The sequence below is a fragment of the Lycium ferocissimum genome, chromosome 3 (assembly GCF_029784015.1).
Source record: "Lycium ferocissimum isolate CSIRO_LF1 chromosome 3, AGI_CSIRO_Lferr_CH_V1, whole genome shotgun sequence".
Lineage (NCBI taxonomy): Eukaryota > Viridiplantae > Streptophyta > Magnoliopsida > Solanales > Solanaceae > Lycium > Lycium ferocissimum.
In genome coordinates, this window is record NC_081344.1 from 36,827,569 (window position 1) to 36,834,037 (window position 6,469).

General features: G+C 30.3%; 1 pseudogene; it reads right to left on the reverse strand.

The window, feature by feature from the left end:
• Positions 1 to 3,022: 3,022 nt before the first annotated feature.
• Positions 3,023 to 5,381, reverse strand: LOC132051111 (cytochrome c-like; annotated as a pseudogene).
• Between the last annotated feature and the right edge of the window lie 1,088 nt (positions 5,382 to 6,469).

The window sequence follows — 6,469 nt, forward strand, 5'->3', positions numbered from 1 at the left end:
GGTGTGGGGGAAAAAAACCCCTAGGAAAACCCAAACCTTGGTTGGTGATGAGACAGGGAAGGTTTTTTTTCACTGCTAGAAATGATCAACGTATTAGATTGGTTTCTCATTTTTTTTTTTTTCTTTTGGTCTCAATCCAGCTTTCACTATCTATAAAGGGGGCCTCACAAGCTGGCATTTTCCCGGGAGTCATTCAAATTTAATTATTTTGGGAAAGGTTAGATTTTGAAGAAATAATAAAAAAGGGTTTTACTTTTTGGTTAACCTGAATTGCAGAGGAAACTGGGATCTGACTATTCTTCTGGAAATTGAGATCTGAGTATTTTTCCCCTTTTTTCCTTTTTTTTTTTCAGTTGTTCCCCTTTTTCTGTTTAATCATGACTATGCAGCAAATTTTTTGGGTTTATGATTTTGGACGCATTTTGCCCTATGGATTCAGAAGTTTTAAATTTTGGGTTTGGGAATTTTTTGATTGACTGTGTTGGGTCGATTTCCCCCTAGAAAAACCCATGTCAAAAAAATATCAAACACCCAAAAAATTTAATTTCTTAATTTCGAAAAAGATGGGTTCCGTACTTACATTTACTTGATTTCTAAATATAGATAATTTTTTGCGTTATCTAACTATAGATCAGTTTTAAAGATTTGACACAGTACCTTTTTTTGTTTCCCTTTTCGCTTATGTTTATTTCAGATCAGTTTTCTGGCTTTAAAGAGTTTTTTTCAGGAATAGTCCCATGTAAAAAAGGATGTTGATCGTGATATGAATTTTTTTTTCAACAAGTAAATGTTTGAATGACACATACTGTTTGTACTAATTTGCATTTTTTTTTTGAGGGTTTTTGGGGGTTTTGTTTGTATAATTTCGTTGTTATTATTCGTTCCGATCTGCAGTCTCAATTGTTGGAAACACTTTTAAGAAATTATATTCACTTCAAACCCTACATTTTATCCCAAAACAAGTAACACTTGCTTTAAAAGAAACCTGACGTAGTTTGGCCTTTGATTTACATGAATTCTTTTTGTTGGACAAATGTTTCAAAAGGTGTTTGATGATTACATTAATTCATTGATTGGACTGAAATTTTAAAGGGTAAAGAGCCATGGCAAAAAAGCCAAAAAGTTCATGAAAGTTGGTGTGAAAAGTGGAATCCCAAACACAACTTCTTAGATTCCGATTGAAGAGGAAGTATGGAGTTGCAAAAAAAAAAATTTGTTCGTGATGTTCTAAAGAGTATTTGCTTTTTTTATGTGTGATAAAATCAAGCCATTCAGCATCAGTACTAAAAATTGTGATTAAATTTCTTGTACTTTTTGGGATGAACTTGAAGTTTCCATACGGCATTGTCCTTTTTTTTTTTTTTTTTTGGGCACGCATAATATTTTTTTTGTTATTATTATTTATATTTTTTAGCGGTATACTTTTTAATAATAAATAATAAATAATTGAAAATGAGAGTAATCATTTTTCACATTTTTTGGACATTGAAATGCTTTACAAAAGATGAGATAATCAACGTTTTACATATTAAGGACAAATGGTTAGATAAACATGAAATACTAAAACTACATACACGTTTAAGAAATTACAATAGTTCATTAAGAAAAACAAACTACAATATTTTTAAAGAAAAGGAAAGATTAAAGTAAGAAAAACAAATAATTTCATTAACTTTCCTTTCCTTTTTGTATGGTTTAATTGAAGAAACGTTTAAAGTATTTCGTTGTATCAAGACTTTTAATTTTTTAAATTTTTAAATGCTATCTTTATTTATAAGTGAACTTCATTGATGTCATCATAAAAAGTAGCATTAAATATTTCTTCTATTACTTGAATATCATAATTATTTTCTTCCAAAAAATGGGTTAAATATAAGTTTAATAAAAAATCAAGTTAAAATCTAACTTGCATGCGTTAATTTGTTTCAAATAAAAAGGAAGTCTATATACTCTAAAAAAAATGTTGTTTTTTTAACTTACAAAAACTTTTATATAATCAAATATCCTAGAAATATTGAAAATTATCTAACTACCTTTACAACTGATATGATACAAAAACAACAAAAAAAAGCAAGAGTAGAAAAAAAAAACAATAAAAAAAACGAGTTGCAAATATAAATTTAATGAACTTGAGTTTTAACTCACAGGCCAAATGTCACTAGTACATTAATAGAACTGATAGAATCCCCTTTTAAATATGAAAGGGATGCACTTTTCTAGTTTGTAAATACATTTGACAATTCCTCCTTGATTCAATATCTATAACACACTTATCTATTCAGAAAAATAAAAAAAGGCTCGCTTAAGCTAAGACGAGACTCACAATCACTTCAAAAAAGAGATTTTCAACTTCAAATACAACGCTCATGTAAGAGGTAAGATCTCTGATCGACCTAACCTTCATTATTAAGCTAAAAGAGTTCTCTCTGACCTTAATTTTTATACGTTGATCCTTGCCTTAGCCTGACTTCACCCGGTATCCAAATATCCCACCTAGTAAGTGTTACAACCATCCAAGTATTCAGGTACATTATCCTAATGGAGAATATATTATGTCCGAAAAAAAGATTGTGGTTATGCCCAAGGAACTCAATGAACTAGAACAACGTTTTTTCATCCAGAGTCCACTTTTTTTGCGTTTTTTTGGGCTTGTAATGACAGACAATCAATGTATATATCTTAACTGGTTATGCAGAAACATATTTCTTTTAATGGATCAAATTTGATTTTTAAATTTGCGTAGAATAAAAGAAGAGAAAGGACCAAGAAAAAGACACCACCAAAACATAATCTTGAGAGAATGATGATTTTAAAAGTTGGCCTTTTTCGCAAGATTTTTTACCTTTTCCCCAAGAGGTAAAAAAAAAATTTACTATGACCCAGTTTTCTGGGAAACAAATGAGTCAGACCATAAGGGTCTACTTATTATTTTTTTTTTTAAAATCAATGGTTTATCTTCCCCCAAGAAAAACATGCCACCTATCAGACTAAAAAAGGGAAAAATGTGTGTCAAGGGTTTCCCTCATGCAGTAGCAGATTTCAGGTGGCAATGAGGCCGCGCTCATGTGGCTTCTTCAACCCGGGGGGAAAACCATCTTTGTTCCAGGTATGTACTGTAGAAACAATCAACAGCATTGCATATAAGGAACATGCAGATTTTCGAAAGGGGAAAATAAGATAGTAGAAAAGCAAAGGAACTACAAATGTATACTTCCATGCAATTCCCCCCCAAGGAGGGTTCAAAAAAAATTTTGCAGCATGGTTGAGCCATCAAATAACCTTTTCTGATGTAAACACAAAATATCTAACATAATGAAAATGCCAATCGCACCTTCTTGGGGTTGAGCAAAAACAAAGTGTTTTCTCCCAATTCACGGCCATGTTCTTATTGGCAGCAGGTAGGAGTAAACCGCAGTAGTTCCGGACTGCCTTTCCCAAAAAAGTCCATTCAAATTAGGTCCTGTTAAAAGACACCGGTTTACAGAACAACTCGTAAAACAATTCTAAAAAAAAGAATTACACATCTGCCAGACACCCATCACCAGAAAAGATATGAAAAGATAATTGTCAACATGGACCCTTTTAAGGAAGTACCAAGAGATTACAGATTTGACAAAACATTGGCAACAAAATCAAAAAAGGGGGAAAGGCCCATTTTAGTATAGAAGAAGTGGGATGGAATAACTATAATAGCACCCTCCTACGACTCATTTGTAAACCCATAAAAAAGAATGATGAACAAAAAAGAACAATGAACATCATTATACTGGTATTCTGAAAATGGTATCATTAAAATAAAAAAAAATTTTGGGTTTTTGGAATTTAATCATTTCTAAACTAATTCCATAGTGACAACAAAGAACACTGAGCAATCTATTTTTCCCCTTCAACAAACCATGGTTTTTACCCAAAAAAAAAACATACTACATTTTCAAAGAAATCGAGCAACCTAGTTTTGAGTTAAGAGAAAAAAGAGATGGATTATTCACTTCAAAAATATAAAACTATTTAGCAGATAAACTAAAAAACAAAATTTCTAAGTTTTTTCCACACAATTAAATGAGTCACAATTGGAGCAAAATAATCATCACAAGTACCATAAAGGGTTTAACTCAAAAATTCCTGAATCAAGTAAATCATAATTAAATGATTGTTAAACATCTAACTAAGCAATAATCAGAAATCCGAAAACATTACATAGAGACAACACGTTAAACAATACCGGGAGTGCTATTTGAATTTATTCTATCTATTTCTTTTGGACAAACAAAATCTTAATCTAAGTTCATAGAGCAATCACTAATTTAGCTGGGACAAAACTTTTCCTTTAAAGCGAGATCTTAAACTCGTGTTGTCAAAATACTAATAGCTTCTTTGGATGGTTGTTACCTATCGATTGGTTATACTTAAATACGTTTGTTTTGATGTTACTTAAATTTTATTACATTGTAAGCATTATGTAACATAAATAATGACGAAAGTCCAATTTTGACATAACGACGTTTGGGTGTGATTGAATTGTTATATGGGGCTTTTGTAACGATGAGAAGAAAAGATCTTGAATTATCAAAGAAAAGACAAGTCAATACAATACCACAAATACACTATCATATAAGTAATATAATACATTCTGCAACGATATGTAACAACCATCCAAAGAAGGTGGAAGGCATGGTGGGCTAGCGTTTAAGAATAAGAACAAAACGTTATAATATGTATTGCCCAAAAACAAAAGTGTCACAAATTTGGGAAAAAAGGAAACCAAATATATGACAGTAACATCGATCTACATGGGCCCATAATTGCAGATCTGATAGAATAACCAATCAATGTTTAGCCTTCACCAAAAAAAAATAAAACAACAAAATATTCATGAGATGAATAAATTTGTAAACAATAAAACACATGTAGAAGCAAAAAAAGAACCATAATCATCAGATCTGACAAGAAATCTTTACACACAAAAAATAAAAGGTTGTAAGTAAGGAAGAAGGGTACCTTGTTTGTGCCCGGCACCTTTGTCGACAGTATGGCATTGAGCACATTTAGTCTTGAAGATCTTCTCTCCTGCTTTTTCGTTACCTGGTGGTGCCTCATTAAATGATGCCATTTTTCTTTGAACTGGTTTTTCTTTTCTGAATGTAGAGGAGAAAGGCAATATAGGTTTTCTTAGAAAATTATGGTGGCTTCAAAATATAACAAGGAGGAAGAAGAAAGAAGAAGAAAGCGGCTTTATAGCATGTGATGTGGTGAACTTTTCAAGCGAATCGCTTCTTTTTTTCTAATTTTATTTATTTTTCCATATACAACTATTGGTTGGTTGGGTGGTTGGTTTACAATTTGGTTCAAAATTGAACGGTCATTAATATTTTCCCAATTATTCTTTTATTTAATATTAATATTTTATTTGCCCTAATTTTATATATATATATATATATATATATATATATATAAGAGTTCGGTCAAAATTCTGTCCGATCTCATGCCATTCTTCTCCTTTTTTTTATTCTCTCTGTTAAACACGTTAGCGTGAGTTTGCACCCCCTTCCACGGTTCCACCAATGCGTACAATACCGCTATTTTCACACATATTTACTTCCAACTATTCAATATTGGAGGGGGATCCACCCTTCAGGTGGGTGGGCATCACCAGATTGATAAATTTTTTATATTAGTGATTTCTTAAATTAGGAACATTTGATCCATACGGCAGTAAATTGATTGTTAGGTGCAGATTTGGATTATCTTTTTATAATTTCTGTTTTTCTTGTACTTTTTATACCTTTTACCAATAATTTCTTTTTCTCCCAATTTTCATTTATCTTTTTTTTATTTATATTTTTTTTCTATTCTATTATTTTTCTGGTGATCCTAGCAACACACAAATAAACTTCAAAATCCCTTTAATTAAGCATTTTTCTTAATCTCAAACTGAGATTAAATCAAAAAATTGGGGCTCAATGGAAAATTTTTGGGATTGAGATCAAATTTAAATTTATTTATTTTTTTATAATTTTTTTTTTTTTTTATTTCCCCAGTTTCTTGTTTATATTTGATTTGCCCCCTAATAAGCAAAAAAATAAAAAAAATAATTAAACTTAATAATAAGGGAAAAAAGGAAAAATGGTAAATTATGTCTTGGGTTTTTTAAACTATACAACTTCGAAAGGGAATAATTTTTAGATAAAACAAAAAAAAAGGAAAGGGATTATAAAAAATTGGCAATTTATAATTTTTAAACAATATAAATCACTTTACTACTTAAATTGTGATGAAAATTTCCAAAGCATTGAAAAAAAATGAAATTTATGATTTATTTTTGAGAACTTGTAGTTTATCCAATTCACATTTATTTATGGGGTGTAATTACCTATTGAAGGTTTTTCTATTATTTTTTTATTTTGTTTGGGTTTTCCCCTTATTGAAGTTGTTATTTTTTTAAATTTCATTTTTTAATATACATAAAAGA